Raw genomic sequence first — 27,173 nt, forward strand, 5'->3', positions numbered from 1 at the left:
TGCTGAAGCGAAGCTTTTGAAGACGGGAGATCAGCTCCGAGGCACGGAGCACCCGCAAGGCTGGCAGCGCGTCGAACAGTTCTTATGTGACGTTACCTCAACCACCCAGCTGCAAGCCAGTGCATGTATGTTGAACACTAAAATGATGCCATCGTTGTACAGAGGCACAAAAATTTGCTTCCCCAAACCCAAGTGAAGCTTGAAGCCCATGAACCAGAAATGTCAGAGCCGCGAGCAAAATTAGGGGAAAAAACCAAGATTATCTTGAGGTAATTGTAGGCTTTTCATGAAGGGAGTCGCACTGGACTCAAAGGCATGTCGCATCACACAGACATGTAGGTAATACTGACAGACTAATGCTGGATCCATACGAGAAGCAGAGCCGCTCATTCAGAAGCTTTTAGCACACAGTTGTGGATGAACATTTGGCACCTCACCTCTGGACCAGAGCACAGCTGGATGGCAGCGAGCTGCGGGACTGAGCGTGCAGACAGGGCTGACCTTCAGGGCACTTCACAGCAAAGAACCGTGCTGGTGGCCAGCAGGAGCTTCCCATAACTACAGGTGACCCCAGGATGAGCCCCACACGCAGACGTGGTCATCGGCAGCAGAAGTACACGGCTCCTGATAGAGAGGCAGCAAGAAGTCTTAATCCTTGCCTGGAGTTAATCCTGGATGGTTAATACAAAGGAAAACGGGTACTTGCTGGTTTTCTCTATGCCTGCGTTTCTTAAACAAATACTAGGTCACGACCAGCCACACTGAAAGTGCGAATGTGTTCCCACATCAGAACAGCCATCCTGGTGCACAGAGAAACCTCTGGAGCAGATGGACAGAGCGAATAATTACATCTGACAGCTGACAACAAGACTAAGGCGGCGCCAGTCCCATGAAATATCTTGTACTTTGAAAGAGCATGAGCTTAAAAATCCACACACAACTCGAGCCCCAACTGCTTGAACTGTGTTTGTTTTGCTGCTCCTCCATCTTCCTGATACTCTGTCCTGCTGGTTTCTAATGAGAAACTGTCCAACGCTGAGCTATGAATGCAGAGCACACAACCTTAGGGCTGCAGGAAAACCAGCGGTCTCTAATCAGGTGCCTCTCTCACTTGGCAGCCCAAATATGAAAATAAAACATTTATTTTCGCATCTAGAACTGCATATTCTTCCTTTCTACTACCTATTTGTCTGCATTAATTCAGCATTAATTCAGGTTCTCAGAGCAGCACTCTGCCCTCCAGCCCTGGTGGTGGCTTTCCATCTATCCCAGCAACACACATCAACATCTTATAAAAAGCCATAACATATACTCCAGTCTGGTTTTATCTTCTCCCTTTGGACATGCAAATAATTTGACTCCATCTTTCCCAGAAGCTCAACCAGCGATAGGAAAGAACAGGATCATTTACTAGCTGGTGCTGGCAGAGGGAAGTGGAGAAGGGGCAGGGCAAGAGGGAAGATGCTGTGCAGCCTCCCCTCTCCTCAGCCTTTTATCACCACATTCCCCCGATCTTTTCCATTTCCAAGTGAAAGGAAAACCTGAACACGAGCTCCCACTTGCCACTGTGCTGCGGTTCCCAGTCACCTGCTCTCAGCATCAGGGATCCTCTCCCTTTCTCCGTTCTCATTAAACAGCCTCTCCTCCCAGTTCAAACCCCATCTCAGTCTCACTACCCACAACGGCAATAATCAATTAGTGAATCAAATTGATTTGGCACTGGAAAAGGGCTGTAAGAAGGAATGGGGCTGGCTGCAGCCTGCAGTTTGCTGGCTGTTACAGGGCAGTGCTTTGGTGAGCAGAGCCTCTGTGCTCCCTGTGAGCTCCCAGCCCAGCACCCTCCCTGCTGTGCTCCACAGCCTGTGTCCATGGGCAAGCCCACAGCCACCAAGGACCCCAGACTTCATCTGCACACAGAGAGGCACCCAAGAGTTAGCTCAGCTTTGGTTCTTTGTCCTCTCTGAGGATCAGGGAGGGAATCAGAGGGAAGAACGTGGCAAAAGGCAGCAAGCGCAGCAGCCAGGATACAAGGAGACAACCCAGGCACTCCATGGATGCTTTCATTGACTTTAATGAAGCTCCTCCCAGACTCACCAGCTCAGAGAGATTAAAGTACAAGCAATCACATCAAGCAGCTCAGGTGGCACGAAGCTCTCCTGCCAGCCCTCCCAGCGAATGCACACACCAACCCATTGCAGTTCGCTTTGCGGGAAGCCACACTGACCTACTTTAAGCCCATTTATATGTACTCCACGGATGCTTTCACTCACTTTATAAACAGAATATTTTCGCCTTGGTTAGACAAACGTAACCTTTATAGAAATCCTTCTTGTCCTGCAAAAGGGATGTTCTATTGTGAAATACTGCGTGAGGTTTGCTCACAGGAAATCATCTTGCATTTCCATGTGATCTTAATCATTTGCTGTTACTATACACACAAAAACACACCCCTAACCAGCCTTCAGCTCTAAATCACCAGAGCTGAGAGCGCTCTTCTGGAAATACTCAGTGCTTTCTTGTCAGTCCTAAGTACTGGAGCTTTGGAATCACACCTGAATCTCAGCTTCTTTTCCTCAGCGAGGGGTGCAGCCTCGTTAGCTGGAGGAGCAGACAGCCCTTTTCTGCCTCCTGCTAAATGCATTCTTTTCAAAACACCCATGAAGAGTACATACGTGAATGTCCCAGATTTGAAAGCCTGATGCACACACTGAATAATTTCCCTGGTGATGCTGCATCTCCTCATGGCTGTGGAGCAGGGTGTTAGCAGGCTGCTGGAAAGACACAGCCCCTGCGAGCAGGCAGAGCTTGTGCATGGGGTGGGATGCCCTAAAGAGAGCCAGGAGCCAAGCCATACCTCTCATATTTAGGTGTCCAAGAGCCGCACTGGAACAGAAGTGGACACAAACCAGGACACAGGAGAGGAACGCAGGAGCAGGGCCAGGGACTGCAGAGCTGCACAGGGGGGTTGGAACAAGCAACAGGAACCTTTTGCAGCACCCACAGTTCTCTGCCCACATTGTCAATACGCGTTAGGAGCTTCCTTTTATGCTTAAGCTTGAAAACCTGCCTACAGCAGCTGGAGCTCTTTGATAGCAATTAGATAAGATGGGTTCAATAGCAAGTTAAATTCACCCACAGTCACCCCTCCCTCTCCTTCCCACCCATTTCAGTGTTAACAGGTGAGCTCTGTTACGACATCTAAAACGTTACAGCCTGCTGGTGTTTCACCTTCTGCCCTAGGTAAGCCGAAGCAATCATGAATCTGTTACCAAATACATCAGACGCTGAGAGATTAAATGGTTTAGAAGAACCCCAGGAGCAGGCTCTGCAAACAGCTCATACAGAGCAGAAGTGCAGGCCCCCCAGCTCCTAGAGGCCAAACTTGTGAACTCATTACTATGTGTAGATACCCGTTTTGGAGGCTTTTGTTAGAGGCAGGCTTGTGCCCTTCCAGAGCCACATGAGAGCTAAGCCAGGCGCAGAGGACTCCTGCCATCCAGTCCTCAGTGGCTCTCATTTTTTGCTCCACTTCACAAGCAATAACTGTGGGATGATAAGGATTTGCAAAACAAACAGAAAGCTGCACAGTGCTTGTGTTTGGAAGCTTGGAGCATGAAAATCCATTTCAGGGCCTATCTCCCCCCCTCGCTGCGATAAAACCCTCCTGAGTGTGCTGCATAAACCAGAGAATCACAGAATCTCCTACCAGAAACATAAACAATCCCAAACCTTGTTATTTTCTTGGCACAGTCAGGGCTCGGAGCACAGGACCTGAGCCCCCATCCATCTGCAGTTTGCATGTGCACAAGTTCTCCTCGCAGCTGAAACGAGGCGGGAAAGGATGCTGCCTTCCACAAGGCACAAAACCAAGCGGGTGGCATGGACCAGCCTTGATCCGGCGCCTCAGGGCAGCGGGGAGCACCCGAGTTCCCAGAGCCCGGTGCAGTTTCCCTCTGCTCCATCCAAGCCCAAACTGCAGCATCCATCGGACCCCCGGGAGCGCTGGAGCAGCCTCTGCTGCTCCCAGCCCCCGTGCTGACGGCCTCGCTCAGCAAAGCCCTTGGGCTTGCTCACGGATGAGCTCAGACGTGACTGATGGAGCCCTGGCCAGCGGAGCGCCTCCGTGTACACCGCAGTGCTTTGCTGCGTGTTGGCTCTGCCATCCCAGAGCACGGGGGCACAGCTCCTGCAGGGAAAGGCTCCCCCCTCCAGCAGGCACTGCGGGGCAGGCAGGCTGCGGGGCTGGGAGCAGCCTCCCCCAGGAGCCCCGCAGGGCCGGGGCTGCACTCGAGGGTTGGAGCGCATTTAACAAGTGTCTAAAATCTCCGTGCCATCAACAGGACCTCGTAACTCACGCACCCGGGGAACGATGCTGCTCCTGCCCGGAGGAGGGACCACATTCACCGGGACGCTCAGCTTGTCATCTGACGTTACAATGAACTGCTTTATTTCAACGCTAAAAGCACAGATTTGATAGCAATAAAACATAGAGTGGACAAATACAATGGAGGGAAATCCATTAAGAGACAGTAAAGGCAAAAGATTTGTTTTGCTCCGCAGGTTTCAGGAGCTGAAACCAGTCTGAGATGGGTGAGTGTTTGAGGGAAGGTCAGAGATCTGCCTTGCTCTCTCTGCCTCTGCTCAGGCCACTGCTGGAGATGGGTCCTGGCAGTAGCTGGAGCACATCCCAGGGTCAGTAGGGCACGCACAACTCGCATCTCCATGTACACACACCCTGTCTGGGAGGAGAATAGAATAAAGCTGTTTGCCTCACAAAACTTCAACACACCACTTTATTTTCAGAACAAAAGCCCCAAAGAGGAAAGAAGCAATTTTTTTAACATAAAATTACCCCTTTCGCTCAGAGCCTTCACAATCTGTTAAAAAGCCTGTTGCTGTCTCTGCCCTGCCAGTCTCCAGCTCTCCCTCTATATTTCTAATAGGTCTAAACTAATTAATTTCCCAGAATAATAACCTCCCAGGGACATAGAGCTAGATAATCCTTAACTCCTCATGAAGTTAGCTTCCTGTAGGGTTGGGTAGCAATTACAACTCATCCGTCATCTGTCCTACGAGGAGACAACAGGGGTTAACACTGTTTTCAGGAGGGCTGTGAGAGCAAGCAGGAGAGTGGGGGTGTCCCTGTCAACAGGAACTTTACAGGGAGAGAGCATCCAGTGATGTGCAAGAGCACACACAGCTCTTCCATCGGAGCTCGCACAAGGCAAACCCTCCCTATGGAGCAGCAGTGGGCTGACTCCTGTGGATCTCAAGGCTTGCTTTCCACAGAGCAGGGTGGAACCTTCTAAATAAACTCCCAATTAGGCAGCAATTAGCCTATTCTGGGCATCCACACAATGACAAGAACAGCTGAGGCTAAACTGTTTCCACCTGAATGACAGATATTGACTGCACTTCCTGAAGAGGGGGTTTGAAATATTGATCCAGATACCTGGAAAACTGAGCGTGTACCCATGAAGCTTTAAACAGTAGGACAGATGGAGCCTAGTTCTCCAAACAATGGTACTACTGCTCTTAAAATATAGCATTAATTCAAATTGGGCTGCTGGTGCTAGGTGGTGAATGCAGAACCGTATGAAACCATTCCTTAGCCCATCAATAGCAATAACCTGTGAGATGTTAGGCTGGTGATCAGCAGCTCCCTGCTGCCCCAAGCCTGGTTAACAGCCAGGTTTCCAGCTGAAAAACATCTGGAAACCACTTGCTTAAGGAGGAGTGGGAGGCTCTGGGGCTGCATGCTTGGGGTGCATGGCAACGTTCAGGGGCACCAAGCACAGCTGAAGTAAAGAATTCATTTGCAGAGGTAATTTATTTTCCTCTCTGATGTCCACCTACCTCAAAATTTACACCTGCGGAATTGATTGGAGCCTTTCATGGTCTATTTTTGACCTATACATTGCATATATTACAGTGCAATAAATCTGACATTTCAAATGCCAACAAATGGCTACAAAATTGGCCTCTGGTGAATAACAGCCCAGCAGCATTTACATGTAATTATTTTGCCCCAGAATTTAATTTGCTAGACATAAAAGTTATACAGTGCTCTTTCATTCAGCATAATGCTCGTTAAGCACAGGGGAGAGACAGCGTTACTATAGGCACTGCAGCACGTGCCACTTCCCCAGCCATAAAGCGAATTCCCCGCGGAGCGGAGCTTTTCTGCCTCAGATGTAGATCACACTTCATGACGAACGGCTCTGCTTGTTTTGCAAAGGCTGGAAGTGTGTAACTCATCAGTCACCACACTGCAGGTGTACCTGGTTATCTGAGTTACCCCGTCTGAGCACAAACCAGTATCCTCCACAGCCAAGGAGGAGGAAGAGGAAGGTGCTGTGGCCAGAGGCTAGCAGTGCTTGTTGGACCTGAGATCCACACTGACACCACAAACAGCTACAACACTGAAAGGAAGATTTTAGTCCATACTAATGGAACTTGATGTCTGATGTGGCACTTAATTCCATGAAGGTGATGGAATCTCTGGCTGCTCCTGGTGAGGGTGAGAAGAGTACATTGCTGCTGGCCACATGTTTGCTTTTAAAAGTCATCCTTTGTGGAGCAGACAAGCACTGGGTTGTGACTGACCTCTTTAAGAGTAGTGTGCTATGAGTACTTCTGCACACATAGCCTCAGATTCAAGCAACTCCAAGCAGTTTCTGGCGGCTGTACTAGTTGAAATAGAACTACTGTTAAATATAAGCATTGTTAGGAAACAAGAGATCATCCTATCATCTAAATATTGGCTGTGCATGGCCACACACACAAGAGCCAGGCAGGAACAGGCACACTGCTAAGGAGGATGCAGCAAAACTTGCCTACAGCATCTTGTCCTGGTTTTGACAAAACACTGATGTGAAACAAGATTTGGTTAACAACTTCCAAAACGTAAGGGTTAAATAACTCATTTGTACATCATATGGGTGCTTAAGGCTGCTGCTCCACATGGTATTGTGCTGACTTGTACAGGGTGAGCAGGGACTAAAGGATTTATTGAACTCCAGCCCATCCCTTCCAGACTGATACCTGGCTCTATGTGATAATAAAGCAGCATTTTTTGCGTGCCTGGGCTGCCCAGAATTATTAGTGCTGGATGACAGCAAGCACTGAGTGAATGTGAAGCAGATGGCATTTGAGAAATTTCATATTGGTTCCATCTTGATTTACTCCAGATAAAGTTCTTACATAACTTTGACATTTAGTGGTTTAATCTGGGGAGATATTTCCCATTCCTTACCTACACTCTATCTCTTTTCTTATTATTTCTTGAGATTTAAAGTTAAATGTTGATCATGTCACTGTTGAAATAGATTAACTCTTCCAGTCGCCAGGGAAAAGCAATCAATGGAGCATGATGTGAGCTGTCTGATCACCGTATTTCAGACCCAGCTCTCTGCTTTTCTGGCTGGATGCGTGTTTGTTAGCACAGAGCCAAGGACGAGCCTGGAGCAGCTGGGGACTGGCAGGAAAAGCTCTTTCAGCAACACGAACCAAGCCGTTAGCCCCCTCCGAGACGCCTTGCAGCCCTGGGAAAGCCGGGATCTGGACACACTGCCCACCCTCCGCACGGGGTCTTGGTGTTCGGATCGATCGTGGGCACGGCCTGCTCAGTTCTGACTTTCACAGTTGCCCACGTAAGGGAGTTTGAGCCTGGAGGCACAGCCAGGGCAATGACTCCAGAGCCCAGCCGCAGCTCTTTGCGCTTACTCCAGTCCGGAAACCCTGCCCAGCCCACCGGCTGCCAGCACAACTCCTGCCATTTCACACGACGTGGAAGCCTACTGGGAGTCAGAGCACGAGGCCGGATGCAGCCTCTGGATCAGAGCTTACCAGGTACAGCCACCTGCTTCACCTCATCACCTTCCTACCACGGACTCCTCCGAGCCGTGCAATCTCTGCTTTGGCTCCCCAGTCTCTAAAGAAATGATCACAGAATCAGAGACTGGTTTGGGTTGAGGGATCTGAGAGCTCCTCCAGCTCCAACCCCTGCCCTGGGCAGGGACCCCTTCCACTGGAGCAGCTTGCTCCAAGCCCCTGTGTCCAACCTGGCCTTGAGCACTGCCAGGGATGGGGCAGCCACAGCTTCTCTGGGCACCCTGTGCCAGCGCCTCAGCACCCTCACAGGGAAGAGCTTCTGCCTAAGAGCTCAGCTCAGTCTCCCCTCGGGCAGGTTCAAGCCCTTCCCCTTGGCCTGTCCCTGCAGGCCCTTGTGAAAAGTCCTTCTCCAGCTTTCTGCATGCCCATGAGATATCAAAGCTACAGACATCAATCACATTACAGAAGATATGAAACCTTGAGTTGTTTGCAAGCACAGTATGGTGTATGTTGGCAGATACGTGGCAATACCTGCCTGCTGGAGAGGGGACTCGGTCACAGACAAGGCCTCTGAGCAAATCATCCCAAACCATTTACTTGTTTTTTCAAGTAATACTATTTGTTTAACAGAGCACATGTACTTACTCTGCTCTTCCTCTTTGCTCTCCTTGGCAGAGCCGCTGCCATCACTCAGCCGCAGTCCAGGAGTCTGGAACCCGGGAGCCCTCCAAGGAGCACCAGCTTACAGCGATGGACAGGAAAGGAAACACAGCAGGAAATATCCCATTTATTTCAGCCTTTAGGGGTGGGTTATTTATATTCACTGTATTAACTCAAACAGTTTCTTAGGTTCCAGCCCCTCCTGACCCATGGAAGTGCACAATCCCACCTTTTCTCTTCCTAAACCTGGCACACAGGACAAATGCGTGGCTGCCCTGTTTTACACCACAGAAGGAACACAGCTGGGCTTTTCAAATCACTCAGCATCAGTCTATTTCTCAAAGTAATGCCTGGCATTCTGCTGAACCAACAGAACATTAACTAAAATCAACATGGGTCTGCAGATCCAGCCCATGTAACTTTTCTGCAGTGATAAGGATTATGGCAACCAAATCCTTTCTCACAGCCAAAACATCTTCAAAACAAAACACCGTAAAACTACTTAAATGTAGTTATCCTCATTTACACCAGAACATAGCTGATTATCCCAGGATATTAAAGCTTCAAACTAAATCAATTAATTCAGGATATTAATTCCATTCTAATTCCTAGACTAGCAAATTAACATCCCTTACAGCATCCAGAGATTATCAGTGTGAAATACGAAAGATATTATAGATTGAACACGTATATACGCATTCAAACTGCTGTTACCTCATCTCCTGGTTACTCTTTCTCCAGATGCAGAAGCCTCTCACACAACCGCCCATTGGTTACACACAGCCCCAGCTCTGCTGCCTCTCGCCTGCCTGGGGGCCCACAAAGCACAAGGGAAGTGGTACAACGGGTATTTTAATCCCTATCCAACCATCTTCTTATTTCTAATGTATTATCCCATGAATGTGCGCAGTACATTACAAGAGATTACCGAGGCAATTAGGTCTTATGCAAATTATTCAGCGAACCACTTATTCAACCAATTTTAACCCCTTTCCCTTTTCTAATTACCCACTAATAGATTTTGACTGCTATGGGTGCATGTGGCTAATGCTTTTTAGAGAACATCTCATGAGATCTCCCCAGGTGAGCTGTTCACAGCCAATGCACCTTAGCTGTGAACTATCTGCGGCATGTGGCCGCTCAGAATATCACCTCGGAGTATTTTTATTGTGGGACTGGAGGAGTGGAGCTTTTACAAGCAAAAGGAGTAAAATAGCAGTGATGCAAAGGTGTGAGAGCTGTGCTCCAGAGCGTTCAAGAGGAAACGCAATTCACATGGGAAAAAAACACCCAGAAAAGCTCATAAAACAAATTTATGTTTTCAATTTCATCAAATACCTGCGAGTACATTTTGAACAACATTCGTCCATCTCTACTGCTAAATGCTTCGCCCTCAAATCGTACATTGTATAGAATTAAAGTACATTCTCTCACAACCAATTTCCTGCCCATTTGCAGCATCAATCCCGTGGCTGTAGGGGCAGCCGTGGCACACATCGTCTCGCACAAACCTGCACACATGGATTGGCGGCAAGTGTAACATTGGCCAGCGAGCCCTGGGCTCCTAAAACCCAAGGCTCTGTCCAAACACTTCTGTGGCGGGTTGTTACAACCTTCCCAAGGGGGGCTAGCTGCTGCACTAACAGTTTGCCACTAGAATGTGCTTTACAGGCAGATGCAAGCTAACTAGGAGGGAAAACAGACTGATACTGAGGCAACAGAAGGCTCTTGTTATCCCAAGAAATACAGAGCCGCTGAATGAAACACATTCTGTCCTGCCACTGCTTGTGCTTCACCAGGAACTGCCAGTGTGCTCCTGGGGCTGAGCTCTGGAGGGGCACAGGGCAGCGAGTTTGCTCCAGATGACTGGGTAATAAATGATTTGTCATTCCAGACTTGGTACAAGAGCAACTGCTGCTGGGCAAAGCTGGGCTGGCAGCTCCCGTCCCCCTCCTCAGCCCATGAAGCCCCCGCATCCCTGCCCTTCCATTCTCCGAGGGGATCTCTGGGAGCAGGACACCCTCACCTGCATGGGAAAGGTGCATGGGGCATCGCCGCAGAAGTCCACGTGCGCGCTGGCACAAGCACACTCTAGTGCTTATACTAAAGTATTTCACTTGTTTCATTGTAAGAAACAGCGTGGTTCTCACCAGAATGAGTTTAGGCTGAAAAGAAGGAAAAAAATCCCTAGTGTCTGTGTTGAAAAGATCTCTCCCTCGAGACCCCCCAGCAGCCATGCTTTGGGGCAGAAAACTGCAATACTGGTCTCCATGAAACTAGTCATGGGCGATTAGTTACTGGTTAATGGGCTGAATTAGTCACCATGAAAAATTACCCCTCTTTGACTTTAGCATACGCCTTTGGCCGTGCAAGCATGCTTAGAAGAGATAGAGATCCATTAATTAATACTTGTTATTGTTGCCTCTGGTGGAGCTAATGTTGCCTGAGCTCAGGCAGTTGGATTCCCAATGTAATTATTCCCCATGGAATTCATCGCGCTGGGTCAGCCCCTGCCTCCTTGGGAATCTTATCATCTCCTTCACACAGCACTGGATAACTTCTCCAGGATGGGGACTACTGTGCCAACCGCCCGAGGACACCTCAATCCACCACCAAAGTCACCTGCAACGCCCTGGTGCTTGGGTGGGCAACACACACCAAATATGAGGTGACCATAACTGCTGCTGGGAGGGGAGTGAATCCTGAAGCTTGGCAATGGAAAGCATCTTTAAAAGTTCACGGATATTTTCAGGGGAAAAATATGAATATTAATACCAAGCATTGAGATAAACAGCTCCGCTACGTTTAAAAGGATGCTCTATTTATTTTAGGGTTTTTTAATTATATAACCAGTGAAGTGTTAATGACTCCCAGCATTACTTCAGCTCACTGGGAGTTCCAAAGCAACTTTTTCCAGTCTATGGCATAAATTCCTAAGTCGCTCAGTTTGACCAATTTGTCAAGACCATTTCCATTAGTAAACATGAATATTTAATGAAAGGGAAAACTGGCATGAGCAACTTCACTTAAGCGACTAATGACTTACTGGAAACAAGTAAGATACATTAATACGGCACTTCAAGTATTTGCAGAGCACAACATTCCAACTATTTCAGTAAAACCTTATTTTCCTCTGTCTTCATTTCTCCGGGTATCTGCCATTATATATAGATGTCAGCAAATCGGCTCAAAAATGAATACATTTAATCACTACTGCTTGTTTATCATGGCTTTCACAAAAAGACCTCAAAGCATCTTCACCTCTTTCATTGCTAAATTAGCTAATTTGTTTCTTTGGTTGGTTGCTTAAAGATAAATACAAAGGCCTTGTGACTATAAAGCACTTGTTAATGTACATGGAAAAGGAGAAAAATACTGGAAGGCACTGAAAATCCAGCTGAAGAGCCAGAAGTTATTGCGGAAGATCTTAAACCACAACAGGCATCTGAAAACAGCCAGTGAATACCAGGCTCTCTGCTCCCCAGCCACGCTATGGTGCAATATTCCCCTATGAAACCAACATCAAAATCAGCTTTACTAAATACACCCCAGGGCATCTGGAGAAACGTACCAGCAGAAGCAGAAATGCAGGCACTGAAGCAAGACAAAGGATGGAGCCCTTTATCCTGGGAACGAGGAGAGGAGCAGGGAATGGTGTCCAACTGCCAGCACATGTTTCTGGTCACTGTCAGCCATGAACTTAACCAAGACCAACCCTAAAGATGAGTTCTCGCACAGAGCATAAGAGCTGGCACCAAACCCTGTGGCTCTGTGTGCCCTGCTGACACTGCCTTCAGCAGGGGCTGTGGGTTTGGTTTCGGGGGGTTTTGGTCTCAGAGCAGAGCACGTGCCCTGGGAGCACCAAGCCCACCCATACGTGTGGCATCTGTAAAACATCATCACTCTGACGAACACAGTTACATCCATTCGAGAAGGAAGCTGGCGTTTCTCCAGCAGCAGCTCTCTCTTCCCAACTGACCTCCCCTTGCCACAAATCCCTTTTGACAGGCGCTCACAATCACTACCGTGAAAAGCTGTTTCCTTTAGTCGCTATCCCCGTAAAATAAACGGACTCTTAATTACATGCTCAGTTTTTTCCAAAGGCTCTACCCATGCGTGTAGGCAATAACCCAAGCTCAGAGGCAAGGGACCATGTAATAGAGCCAGAGCAGCAGAGTCGGGTGGACAGCCACCCACCCCAGAGCCCCAGGGACACCATGTCCAGTGGCAGACGTTATATATTCAATAGGGACACATAAAGGCTCACAAAATGAAGGGATTCCCGGTCCCACGCATGCCCTCACTGGACTCCTCCCCAGTGTTATCAGCAGCAAAGTCAGAGGGACCAGGAGCCAGTGGAGCAGGAGGCCTGCAGTCCCCATCACACACCAGAGAAGTTACCAAAACACGACACTGAAGGGAGAACTGAAACAAAATACAGAAGAAGAAAACCAACCCCATCAACAGTGATGAGCAGAAGGGTCGGAATGGGAATACCTGCGAGGTGCCTCCCCCCGCCCCACAGGGGATCAGCTCCAGCAGCATCCCCCTGTGTCTGCTGGGAAGCAGAACATTAATTCAGTGACTTTCACTGCCCCATCTGCTGAGCGTGCGAGCCCTGGGCTCCAGGGAGGTAAAAGCCAAGCCACTTTCCCCAGCGATGTTTGGGAACACCTGAGGACACCGGAAAGCTGAAGGTGATCTGCGTGCTTGGACAAGAAAGATCCAATCGATCATTTCGTTTGAAAAGGAAGAGAGCACCGCTGTCAGCCGGGGCTCGCTGGACATGAAACGTTTCAGTTTGCTTAAAGAAGCGCCTGACTGGCCCCGAAATCTGAACAGACAATCTCTGGTGAGCGTTTTGCATGCAGTCATTCAAGAGCACCAGACGCATGCCCAGCCAGCCCAATTTTACATGGATTTGATATGGATTTGCTCCTGGCAGAGTTTGTCCAAAGTCTGCAACAACACACCTTTGTGTTCTTTCACCTCACACACCCCAGGCACCCTCCTTCCAGAGTGAGCAAAATGAACCCAAACCAAGTAAGAAACCCCGAGGAGCATAAAAAAAAAGGAGATGCCTTTGAAAAGCATTAAGTAAGATTTCCAAATGCTGCCAAGCCGTTTGCAAATTTTGTTGTAAAACTTAATTACGATTTTTATCAGGAAACAGAAAACACAGAACACATTTCAGTCTCTGTAGGAGCTGAAACACTGTCTTTGGAGCAAAGCGTTTGCTGGGGCTGCCTCTGATGCCAAACCAAAGAGCAAAGGACAGGGCAACCTGTGAAATACAGAGCTATAAACTTTGATGGCCTTTCTGAAGAGCTGCTGGGAGACGGCAGAGCCAGTTTGGTGCTTTCCCAGCCTTCAGAGAGCACTTGGAGGCAGCGGCTTTCCCACCAGTGGCTCTCGGGGAGGTTTTTAGTGAACACTTTGAAAAGCAACTTGCTAAAAACCTTTCTGCTTCCAAACACTCAGCCTTGAATCTCCTTTTCCTGCAGTTTCAGTGCTGTTAATTCTCTATTCGAGACAAGCCGCCCATTTGCTAAGGGAGCGGCACCTCCCCATCATCTGCCTCGTCCTGCTGGGGACTGCGCCAAACCCGGGGGAATGGGCACGCAGGTAACGTTCCTCACTGACCTGCAGAAGATGAAAGAGAAAAACTCTTTTTCCCCTGTTATTTCCTAAGACCCATGCCCGTAGAACCGAGAGATCCAGTGACCTCCCGTAATATTTTCTTCCTTATCGCTCCACACTCAGCATGGAGAGGGTTTCTATCTACATACATGGCACTAATGGGATCAACTTAAACCTTCCACCCTCCAGAAGGCACAGCCGGGAGCAGAAAGAAAGCCCATGCAGACATCGCCATGTTTACAGAGAAAACCAAAACCCAAAGCTTCCCCCGGCCAGGCGGTGCCCCTCGGCCAGCAGAGCCCTCTACCCCACAGTGCCCCCAAGCCCCAGCCCTGCAGGCCAATGTCCCACTTCTGACAGCAGCTTTTGCTCTCACAGCATTTCAGCAAAGGGCTGCAAAGCATCAGTCAACCAAAATGAACTTTATCTTTGCTCCTCTGAGAATTCAGAAACCAGCCTGTTTCATCAGGCTAGAAATAAAGACACATTTCATGGCTCTCCCAGGACCACTTCACAGCACATCCGAGGAGCTGGTGCAGAACCACCAGCCCTCACCCACTGCCCTCCAAACTTCTACAGTTAACACGTATGTGTTTGAGGCTTGGGTCAAAAGGGAAGGACAAGACTTCTCTGAACCATAAAAAAAGGTCTTGATTAATAAACCTGGCTGCAGAGTATCTTTAATACCAGTTCTCAGTCCCTTCACAGCAAGTGGTCATGAGAGAGATGGGCAAAAGGAGAGCAGAAAAAATCATCATCCTCAGAACTGCACTCAGCAGACCAAGGCTGCATCCCCACTCTGACCTCACAGCAGAGCATCTTCCTTGTCATATAGCACACAGCATTCAGAAACTCGGGTCATTGATTTCTTAAGAGAAAGCTATTCTGGTAAAGAAAACAAAGGCTGCAGCATGATGTGGCCAGCACACTACAGTCATGAGTGGTGCGGAGCCAGCACAGGCAGGAAGGAAAGCAGGGCCCTGCTTAGCAGCCAGCTGAGGGGAAGATGGGCAGAGCAATCACAAAACCTCTCATGTAAGACATACGAACTGCATTTATAGTTTCAGAGGACAGAGAGCAGGGACTAGAGCATGTGTGGCCACATAATCCACTGCTGAAATCAGCCTGTTCTGCAGATGAGTGATGGAGCTGCTACTACCCTTTCTTTTTTATTAAGAAGATGCTTGTTCCCTTGGGAATCATGCAGGGAAAGACATTTTAGGCTGGAGAGCTGATAAATCATCCTGGTTTTCTGCAGGTCATGGACAGCCTCACTGCAGCGAAGGAGCATGCCCCCAGCACAGGGTGGCACAGCCCCCTCCTGCCCTGGCTCCCCCAGCTACCACCTGGGCAGCTGCAGTATCAGAAAGGTCTTTCCTGGACCTGCTGAGCACAGATGCCCTGGGGACAGCCCAAGGAGCAGAAAGGCGGCTGCTGTCATTCCCTACGGAGCTCTGGATGGAGCTGCCTGCCTGTGCTTCCCCAGCGAGCTCTTTCCACCTCCCCGAGCCGACGGATTCAGTCAGGCTTCAGTGGGATGAGCTCAGATTCCCTGATCTCAGGTAGACAGAAAGAGTGTGTGAATCAGTCCACCAAACTGCAGTGATCCATCAGGAAACACCATCCCTGACAGTGAAGACCAAGTGGGCCCGGCTCTGCTTGCTCAAACTGGTTTTAAAGAGGCACCCTGTTACAGATCCGGATTTATGAGCAATTGCTGGGTGCTGAGCGCAGCAGTTACTGTGAAACCAAAGAAGCTGGAAGCAATCAGAAGGAAGTAAGGATGCAGGGATGCAGCTGGAGAAGGACTGAGGCATCTGGGAAGGAGAAGGAAGAAAGAACAAAGATCAGAGGAAGCAGACGGGATCAATGGGTTTAGAAATCTGGACGCAGCTCTGCCCGAAGCTGGGGGCTGCTCTGGGGTTCATGGGGTTCTGGAGTTACTCATCTGACCCTACCACTGTGTGCTCCTCCAAGTCCATTCTCCATAAACCCAACAGAAACAGCTTCATCCTCACAACTTTCCACAGAGCTCCCTGCAGTTCTGAGTCACAGCCAGAATCCTGTCTGGAGCAGCGATTCTGGGTCTAACTCTGTCACCAGGGAACGGCAGCACTAAGCAGTAGCCGTGTTTCTGTTTATTGCTGTTTCTCTACTATTTCACGCGGAATTCCATCTTTGCAGTGCATTCTTTCTCTGGAGCAATCACTGTACAAGGAGGGTGCTTGGACAACAGCTTTCTGGGGCACGGACTTTATTTGGGAGGGCATAAAACCCCCTGAGAACTAATAAAATACTCTGGTGTCCGTCAGGCAGAGCCCGTGCGTGGTGACCAGGGTCACCCCCTGCGGGGATTGTAAAACCACAGCAAGTTTCTCCAAATTCGCTTCCCCCACCCACTTTTTAACGCAAAATAAGGTAAACCAGAAAGACAGCTTTGAGCGCACAGCAAGATTTAACTTAGTGGTGGAGCAGCTGAAGAGCAGGGGGAAGATGCTGGCACATGCGTTATCCCAGTGAAGCAAGGCTAGAGCAGGAGCTGGAGGAGCAGGGGGAGACGTGAATGATGTGGAGCCCTGTGGGATGCAAAGGGCAGCAATAACCATGTCACCAGAAGAGCAGTGCTGGGAATTCCAGTGCCATTTCAAGACAGCAACAAGCAGATCCAAACCCACCAGGACGGGGAGGATCTGTACTTGCACTGAAGGGCAGGCATGGAAAGACACTGGGACTCGTTGCACATATATACCCACACGAACACTTCGATTTAATGTGCACAAGTAAAGCTTTCCTTTCCATTAATTTGCACGATAAACATCATCACTAATTATATGCTGCGCTTACACTAATCACCTGCCTGAGGCCATCAGATTTTATGCAGGGCTCCTGCCAGATCTCATAAACCACACAGGGCTGGATCAGATGCTTGCATGAAAAGCCTCCTTATGATACACCCTGGTGCTAATATAATGTAATTGGTTGCAATTCTTCCTGCTAAATGGGCAGAACAGCAGCTAGCTCTCAGCTGAGCCTGCCTCTGACACTGCTCACTCCTCATCCTCACTGTCCCCACAGTAAGGCTATGGGGTTTTCATCTTCCCAGACTAGCATGGCCAGGAATCCAGCCTATCTACAAGCTCCTGTACAAGCTTCTCTATTCTACAGAATAGAGAAAGGAAACCAAAGACAGGGAAAGAAGGCAACCACCAAACTTGACAGAATGCAGACTTGGTGCCCCTACTTTGTTTTGGTACACTCAGAGAAAGCATCCTCCAGTCTCACACAAGGAGCATCACCACATCCCCAGCACAGCACTCACACACGGGACACCAGGAGCTAACGTGAAGGCAGGCTCCTAAAGCCCAGGCACCCTCCTCCTCCTCCTGCCTCCCTCCCCAGTGCCTCTGGAGCAATCCCTTATTCTGAGCTGAATAACTCTGCCGCGGTAGCAGCCCCACACGGTTCCGAATGCTCTGTGCAAATGTTTCTTTATTAATGAAATTAAGCATCAGAGACACAGACTGTCAGGATAAATTGATACTCTAAGCTCTTCCTTAGCCCAGGCCTGATAAATCACGTGCAACACTAAGAACAAGATTTGTAAGGGTTTATTAAAAAGCTCGGCTACTTTTCAATTCCCAGGCTCTGATCCAATGAGGTTGAAACTAGTATCCCATTAAAATTAATTGGAAGTGCTGAACCATTTCATGATGAATTCATTTCATACTTAAATATACATAAAAACAACCAGACTGGAATGACCTCCAGCCATACATATAAAAAATAAATCAAAATTACTCTGAAAACATATGGCATAAAATTGCTTTTATCATTGGCAATCACCTCTAGTGACGGCTCCAGCAACCTCACACCCCAAACATTTAACACTGAACAGTTTTGAAATGATGCAGACAGCACCAATTAAGTGCCAGTTTTACTGGTGTGGAGGAGCTTGGTCTGCTGTGTAACAGCAGTCTGATAACAGCAGCCCCTCTGTCCTCTGCTGTGGCCTCTTCTTAGGAAGAGCACAAAAAAATCTTCTATTTTTGCCATTATGTTTTAAACCATTTTCCTCCCGATTCAAACAGCTCCTCCCTGAGCATTTTCATTTTTGGGGAATAACTTTATTTTATTCACTTCTCATGAAAATAAATCAAAGCAGAGAAGCAGAACACATTTGTTCGAGGGTTTCTAAAATGGACTTTAACAAATGGACTGTGAAACTTTGATTCTGCTGCAGAACCAGCACTGAGAGGGGGGATTGGATTTGCAGCGCTTGCCACCTGTGAGCATCAGCCAAAGCCCTTATCTCTGCTCTCAGAGCAAGTCACTTGTCACCAGGCCACGGAAAACAGGCACTGACATCCAGGCAAGAAATTCTCCTTCTTAGTTCATTACGAGCCTTTGCCTGATCGGAAACCTTCAGCTGAGGACCCATCTCACAGGAACGGGAGTGCTCTTCCCTGGACTCGGGGAGCTCGTGTGTTTTAAACACCGCCAAAGGCGGCATTACAGGGGTACCCGTGGCGCTGATGCAGCTCAGCATCACAGAGACTCAGCCCTCTGCTCAAATCCTGTCCTCGAGAGCTCTCCCCGTCCACTGCTGCGCTCAGGAGCTGCCCTTCGGAACGTGCAGGTTCATTAAGGGCGCAGCTCCCCAGGAGCGCTCATTAGAGCGGAGGAGGTTGGAGGTCAGAGCTGGCGCTCGCCGGAGCTCGGCAGCGGCTCCGCATTCCAAACCAGCCCTGGGAGGAGCGGAGGCGCTGACCTCCGGCCCTGCTGCCGCTCCCTTACAGCGAGCCTCAGCCACCAACCACGCACAGAACCGGGGCGGGCGGGAGGGGAATGCTGCTGAGGAGCAGGAGCAGGTCCCGGGGAGGGAGGAAAGGGCCGACAACCAGAGGGGCAGGACACGCGCCTCCGGTGCTATTACCTGGGTAGAACCAAGTGTGGGAACGGGCCCTTTGCCCCTTCTGGGTCTGTCTGGGGCAGCCGGTGCTGCCCTGGGGAGGCACCGGTGGCTTCCTCCACCCTCGAGACGTTCCCTGCAGCCGTCCGGGGAGTCCCAGCCCTGGCCCATGATGGGAAACCCCAGCACAGGCAAGCCCTGGAACCTGCACTGGGGGGGAGATGCCCGGGGACACGGAGCTGCTCCCTGACCCACGTGGGAACTGTCCTAAACGGAGGAATCTTGGACCCAGCAGCTCTGCTGCCGACACTTCCTGCGCCCAAACACCTCAAATACAGCCAGGAAAGCAGAAGGCAGTGTTTGAAAATGGTTTGACAGCCTTACAGCAGAGGGTGGATTTGACAGGACAAAGATCCTCAAAGTCACACAAACAGCATTTTCTCTAGTGCAAAATCCAACAGGAAAACAGCATCTCTTTAGAAAACCTCCAAGGAACCCAACATGATGCACCCCACGTAGAACCAAATGCACTTTCGCCCCCAGACAGCAGGCAAGGTGGCATTCACACTCTGCAAAGGATGAGCAGACAGAGAAGTGGCACAGGCAACGTTAATGGTTTGTGCAGACCCCAGTTTCTCCCCAAACAAAAGAGATGGCAAAGCAAACCCAGCACATGCCAGTGCAACAGCTCCACTGGGGTACCCAGGGGTAGTGACTGGGAGTTACTTCTGCAGGGAGCAAACAAGTTCATGGCAGTGAGAGCCTGGACACCAGTGGCCACAATTCATTCTGCCCCACTGCACCTGCAATAGTCGGACTGACACCCAGAGCTGCATTGCTGTAGGGGCTGGGAAGAGGGTAAATTCCACTTTTTTCCCCATTGAAAGTGACATTCCCCTCCTCCCCTGCTCAAAAACAAAGATTAATTTGAGCAGCATTGATTTTCCATTCCCTGTGTTGGCTCCTATTTGGTTGGAAAAGCTTAATAAACTCTTTCTGGCATACAATGAAATATTGAGAGTTAAATTCAGATAGCAGTTTGCAAGCAGTGTCTTTCTTAATTATAATCAAAATGCTTACACAGGAAGATCCTGGCATCAGCACATAATCTCGGTACTAGCAAAGAGTCCGTGGAAATGAAAGCAAGAGAGGTGATCCTGACTGCAACCCATGGGGGTTCATGTGCTAGTGTGGAAATGCCACCCCTACACGGAGCCCATGGAAAAGGTGATGCCAGGCATTTAACCAGCTGCCTCCCAAGACAAGTTTTCTGTCTCATTGTAGCGCTCAGATTCAGCCATATCCAGCTTCTAACCTGAAAGCAACTCATGAAGGAAGAAATCCCCATCAGGAAAGCATCAGGAGCACAGCAGATGCCCAAGTGCGGGCTGCAGCTAAAGAAACATCAAAACCCAGAAAATTCAAACTTGGGACATTTCTAGTCATTTTTCAGTGGGGAAAAGGTCACAATACTTCAATCTGTAGTTAAGCCCTAAATGTTTCTGGAAAGCAAGCACAAAAGAACCAGGAATAGAGCAACGCTGGCGCCTGATTCTTATTTGAGAGTACTTCAGGGAACCAGTTTCCTGCTGTCCGCTGCAGCTTTGGGACTCTCTTCTGTTATTAGCCCAGGAACTCTCCCTTCACTCATGTGAGGGTTCAGCACATCCCAGTATTTTCAGCTGTCGCCCGGAGCCGCCCCTCTGCTGCTTTCTGCTAAGCTGAATCCAGAACTCCTTTCACACACCACAGAGACGCATTCCGGAGCCACCCTATGGCACAAGCGAGAGCACACCAGCACATCACAGACACACAAGCGACTTGTTACAAGGCCCACAGGACCCCTAAGAACAGGCTCCATTGGTGCAGAAGGGTGCAGGCCCCATGGCTGGAGCCCTGTTGCTGCTGCCACACACAGGATGATGTGTCCCCACTCGAGCAGTCACGTTTCCCTTCATCAGTGTCCTATTGCCCTCATTTGTCCCTGCCTCTCAAGCCTTTGCTGCTTGCCACGCTGCACTGTCTCCTCATCACAGAAGTTTCTGAAGCTCGGTGGAGGATGTGCAAGATGAATATTCCGATCTCACCTTCTTATACTTGCTGAATATTTAAGGGTTTTTAGCTCCTTTAAAATAAATCTTTTCCAATTGGGAGGACAGAGGGCTACTGTTGCCATAGCAACCACTCCTCAGAAAATGTTCTTTTGGTAAATACAGCAGAATTAACTGCATGGCTTTAATGTTTAATCGTATTCTGTTAGAGAGGTATGAGAAAAGGCAAACTTCAGTTCACCTTGCCTCTCCACCATCTGTCTCAGCGGCCAAAACACAGCTCCTTCTTTCAGACAGCCAAAAGACAGTCACAGAAAAGCCTCCGTGAACTCATTCATTATGCTGCTAAGTGAGCGGGTAGGCACCGCTGGAAACGGAGCAAGACTAGAAAATTGCTGATGCATCTTCCATCACTGCACTTTCGCAAGGTTAAAAAGAGTCACATTGGATAAAATCTTGGGAGTACTGAGGCAATGGTCTGGGTAGTAAAGGCAAAAAAGGTATCCTCTGGTTTGTATTCGGTGCAGAGACACCAGGACTGAGCGCCCCTGGCAGAAACAGAAATCCAAGGTCAGAATTCCCCAATTCGGGTATGAGAGGAGCAAGGCAGCTCAAGGGGCCTTGCACCCTGTACAACCCATCCAGCGGGAGTGAAACCGTCGGTACCCTTCTCAACCCATTTGTAGCCTTCTCCTTGGATAAACAAAATCCTTTCACCCTCCCAAGTTCTGGCACAGGGAAGCTCGCTCAACATCCGCAGGAACAGAGCTGAGCTCTGGGCACTGCTGCACCCACGGCGTTTGGAAAGGGGCGATTTCACTCGGGTACCGCTGGAGCCTGGCACTTTCCCAGCACACAGTTTGGCAATGTTCCTTTTAAATCAGCCCAGGCCACTGCCAGGATGTTTCTGTGCCTTCGCACGCCCGCTCCCATGGCGCTGCCTCCAACGGATCATTGCAGCAGTGCTGGTAAGGAGAACACTGGCTGAGGTTACCTGGGAGCGCTCACACACATCGGAGCCCAGCGCAGGGATCTCCGCTTCTGCACCCAGGACAGGGAGAGCACCCGACCTGCCAGGGAGACCAAAGCCGCTCAGCTCTCAGGTCAGGTTCCCACGTACAGGTGAACTATGGAACTGGAATTTGCAGGGGCGAGGTTTTCACACAAAGCTCAATAAACAGCTTCCACCAAGTGTAGCTGAAAACACACCTGTAAATTGATGTCAAGCCGCTTCTTGCCATCCTTTAAACCATCCAGCACATTAGACTGCATACATTTCTGCCCATTTTTAATGAGAACAGCTTAATAATACAGCAGAAACTGTAACAGATGAAGCAGGTGGAATACATTTACCGTGGGTAAATACATCCCTAACAAAGTTCACTGCAATACTATAGACAAAAAGAGTCTTTAGCTTTAGCCTCAGAGAGGATAAAAAAGCATCTCTCTCCTTCCCAGGTAGAGAGGGTACTGCAGAATGACCTGAGAGGGAAGAACATTCCAGCTCATCTGGTTTTCAGCCTCTCAGAGCAATAAATTTGAAGATCTGACTTGCAACCTCAACTGAAAAGCTTCTTTGAGGCTCTCGATAAAGAAAACATTTCATAAAGGACACTTCTTCCTCAAGATGGCTCAGCACCACTTACGCAACTTAAGACACAATTCAGGTTGTGCCAGATCATCTCTTGACATTACCCTGTGCTGCTTCCCGAGTGGAGCCAGGTATGGAAACCTCTGCACAGATGCCCAATTGCTGCATTAGCACATGGAAAAGGGAGCACAGAAAGGGAAATCAAGTGGCACTGGCAGAAACGTGATAAAGCAATGAGGCTCTCTGATGGTAAAAGCTATGGAAATACTCTTACAGCAAACACTGATAAAGAAAAGCTCCCTCATTGCCCTTTCCCATTCCAGACCACAACAGCGTGGCAAAGCCCCCTAAAGCCTAAACCACCATCCAAGTTCAACTGACAGAAACCTGTGCTAGTAGCAGCTCAGGAGTGCAAAGGGCCAGAAACACCCCCACCATCGGCTGCCTGAGGCCCTCCCACTGTGTCCTGGGTTCACAGCACATGAAGAGCATCTGTTCTGGAAGCAGGCGAAAACAAACAGCTCTTCTTTTCTCTCTGCAGCATCTTTTTGCTGCAGCTTCTCCTTCCAAGCATTTAAGTGCACTTCCCATATCAAAACCAGGAGGCTGATGTGGCTGCATTTGACACCAGAAGGGCTTTCTTCTTTTACCAGGCTGTGACAGAGGGTTCCAAGGGTCATGGAATGCCGGCGCAGGAAATAACAGCAGAAACAATCCAGTGGCTTTTAGATGCCCCAAAACTACCTGTAGAATTCAGCCCATGCTTTGAGGAAGCCCATACCCAGTGTGCTGCTGAAAAAGTTAGACAGGGACAGGGAAGTTGGAAGGAAAGGAACCAGAGCCTGTCTCCTGGCTGGGAAGAGGGAAACTGTGAAGCAGGAACTATCAGAACCGTTAAGGAGCTACAAGAAGAAGCATTTTTTGGAAGGTGTCAGTGTAAAAACTCGCTGCACCACCTGAGTGGCCCCAGGACTGCTCACAGGTGATGAGAGGGGATACAGAAGGAAAGGATTAGTGCTAGGAATGGTAGCCTGAATTCTGCAAAAGAGGCAAAACAATCTCTTGGGAAGTGCTGCCATCCCATGAGGAACAGAATTCCTCCCACTTTTCATAATGCAATGCAAATTAAAGACAACTAAATGAGTGTAAAGAGCTTGATTTATCAAGGGGTCAGGCAGTGGGGAATTGCAGTGAATCAGAGACTTTGCAAATCAGTCGACACAAACTTGGCTCAAACCAGCTATGAGAAATTCAGTCCCGGTTTGCTAATGCCGTTATTAAGTAGTTTGGCAACATGATGTTACCGGGATCAAAAAGGCATTGTGTAAGTGGTGATTTTACACTGACAGTGCATCACAGCAGTGGGGCTGGGGGAGGCTTCCCAGCAGGTTCAGGCCTCACTGTGCTGTAAGGCAGCTCCTGGCAACTGCTCCATCAAAAGAAAGTGGTACAACTTCCATACAAATGCAAATGCAGCTAATAAGAAACCAAAAGCACATCCACCAACCTGATGGCTTCATCCAGCTGACAGGTTGTGTATCTGTTCCCTACTGATACAGCTTTGCATATGGAAGGCTTACATTTTACTGGTGTTCCATCATGTACATCCCATTACAGGCTGCCTTTTGTGTCTGCTGAATTCCACACCTACCTGAAAGGCAAGGGCTCAGGATTGTCTAACTCTATTTTGAGAAAGGATCCAGGTGTAGAGCTTTGCATCTCCATTTTGTACTTTCTGTCACACATGAATTGTTTCCTGGGAATGCCATCACTTTCAGCAATAACCATGGACAAAGTGACACCAAGGTAATAATCTGGGATAGCAAATGCCCTTTGAGTGCCCCAGTGACTGGGACATGTTTTGAGCTGCACAGGATGCATTATCCCAGCATACCCAGCAAGGTGAATGATATCATTTCAATATCAAACACTCTGTCAGCAAGGAAAGGAAGGGTTTGGGTCTCCATGAAAACTACCTTGTACTCTCAGCATCTCTGAACTCCAGTAAAAGTAAAGCCCTTCTGTACCCGGGGTGGGGACTGGTGTATTTTTTCTTTCTCTTCAAAATCTTTCCTGCCTGTGCAGCACGATGAGGACTCGCCGAAGGATTTTTCACACATGGACAGAGGGTCAGTTATTCCCTGGGGATGGGCCCATGTCTCGGACACACTTCTAACAGGGTCATCACGATGGGCACCAGCCCCCTCTGCTACCAGTGATGAAACAGAACCGACTTCCAATGCAACAACGCAAATGGTGCTGTTGACAAAGGCACGGTCTGAGCTGCTTCCTGCCCAGCCACAGGACGGTGGGATCCTGCCCATGGGAGAGCCCCACTCCCTGTGGAGCAACACCAGGGACCAACCTGAGCAGCTCCACTCACCAGCTGGAGGCTCCGCTCTGCCAACTGCTGCCTGGGCTCTCTGCAGCTGCACATCTCCAGTTTGAAAGATGAGCAAGGGCTGGGCTGTGAGGCCTGCCTGAAGGGCTTTTTCCCTGTGACTCGCTCATTCCAGTTCCTGATAAGATCACGGAACACTGGGATATGTCGGATCTGAAGGATTCAACACAATATTGGAGATTGCTCAAAGCTGGGGGAAGGGGAATTGTGAGTATGGGCAGGAATCCTGCAATTTCAGCATGCTGCTATTTAACTAAAATCATTCACAGACAAATTTAGAAGCCAGAATGTTATCCTGGCACCGCGACTCCACGTTCCCATTCTCTACCAAATACACAGAAAGCAAAAATGCACATCATGGAGGAAAGTTTTCCAGCACAAACCACCCACTGGTTCTTTAGACAGCCCATTAACATTGAGTCTTCCTGAACAGCATCAGCAGCTCAGGCATAATGTTACTATCTACATGAAAAACCAGGCTGGCAGTTGCATGTTCTACACTCAAACTGCTGGCCCATAATAAGAGTTTGGGAATCTAAACGCCCATATAGATTTAATGGCACATTGTAAAGTTACTTGCAATGTTTTCTGTTAAACAAGTATGTGCTTTCAAAATCCTTATTTGAACTGTTCCAAGCGTTTCTATACATAACTTCAAGAGATTTCTGTCATAATATTCATTGCAAATGATTTGACTTAATTTTCTCTACGCTGCAGTCCTTAAAGGATGCAACATCTTTGGTTTAGAAAATCATTAAATGCTTTCATGCACAATTGCAGGCTAACCGGCACAGTGACCAGCTGCCTGTGAATAACTTCACAACACACAAACAGGAAAATGCTTAAATTAAACTCAAAATGACTATTACATTATTATGACACAGAAATAATGCAGATTATATCATGCTGCATTAAGCAGTTACAGTCATACTAATAGCAACAGTTTTGTTCACAGGAGTCATGGAATACTTTACACAGAGCTGAATGATTCAGTGAGAGGAGAAACTGTGCATTATGGATGTGGAAAACTGCATGCTCCACCTATTCTTTTCTTTATTTGTTCTCCTTTATGGGAGGATTTTGTAGACTGCTGTTGCTTGACTGACAAGTCTACATGCACAGTTAACCTTCTTAGTAGTTAAACATCTCCTTGGGGAAGTCTAAACCCCTTCAATAATGACCAGTATGTACACTTTCTGATGCAGCTGATGGGTTTTGCCTTAAGGAAGGCTCAGGGCTAAAATGAGTAGCATATTACTTAAAAATCCTCTTTTGCTTTACAAGCACATGCTTAAAAAAGGGTTTAGTGAGCTCCCTTAACCTTCCCACTGCTGCCAATGGGCACAGTCACTGGGATGGTCTCAGAGGCAAGCAGGTGAAGACTGCACATTAAAGATACCAATACATGGTATTTACGTAGGTGTCTTCGTCTGTCCTCTGAGCTAATTTGGCTTGCTAAGTCACAAATGTACCACTACGTGAAAGCTGTTTGATAACATCTACTCCAAATATGTCCAGGATACAATCTGCAGATCTCCTTTCTTAAAGGATTGAAGAAAACACAAAGCAGCGAGGTCAGAAGACTTCACACATCTTAAATTGCACTGGGGAAACGTGGTCATTATTTTAGAAAGCTGAAAGATGCCACTCATGGAGACTTCAAAATGCACAATTATGGTCAAGCATGAAGGAAGGTATTTTGATATTGCTATCTCTTAATCAAGAGATTAAATCTCTGATACCAATACAAGCTCCAAGATACACTAGGAAGATAACACTACCAACCATAGTGCCTCATAGAATCAAAAGAACTTTATGTCCATCTTTCTAAGAGGCCATAAGAATTGGATTCCTTCACAATTAATGAACAGCCCTGGCCTGTGCTCATACTTACAGCCCATTTGGGAGGAAAAATGTTAAAAAGAGTGAAGGTGCCTTTGACCTTCATCTTCTCAGAAGGATGGAGATGGCACAGCTGCTTCCTGTTCCATCCTAATTTCCATGGCATTGCACTGCTCATTTGGGAAACATGAAAAATATGGTTGAGTCAACTCCTCTGAATTATTCTGGAGGAGTCAGGCTCTTGGT

General features: G+C 48.4%; 1 long non-coding RNA gene across 2 annotated transcripts in view; it reads right to left on the reverse strand.

The window, feature by feature from the left end:
- Positions 1 to 4,425: 4,425 nt before the first annotated feature.
- Positions 4,426 to 27,173, reverse strand: part of LOC136019786 (uncharacterized) — a 36,787-nt gene continuing 14,039 nt past the window's right edge. The window contains exons 2-5 of one of the 2 annotated variants that reach the window (XR_010615054.1): positions 10,520 to 10,658; positions 9,208 to 9,302; positions 8,479 to 8,574; positions 4,426 to 4,739 (exon numbers count right to left, since the gene is read on the reverse strand). This is a non-coding gene — a long non-coding RNA (uncharacterized LOC136019786). The remainder of the gene's footprint in view (positions 4,740 to 8,478; positions 8,575 to 9,207; positions 9,303 to 10,519; positions 10,659 to 27,173) is intronic. The other variant, XR_010615053.1, reaches the window with a different exon arrangement.

The sequence above is a fragment of the Lathamus discolor genome, chromosome 10, assembly GCF_037157495.1.
Source record: "Lathamus discolor isolate bLatDis1 chromosome 10, bLatDis1.hap1, whole genome shotgun sequence".
In the NCBI taxonomy this organism is placed as follows: domain Eukaryota; kingdom Metazoa; phylum Chordata; class Aves; order Psittaciformes; family Psittacidae; genus Lathamus; species Lathamus discolor.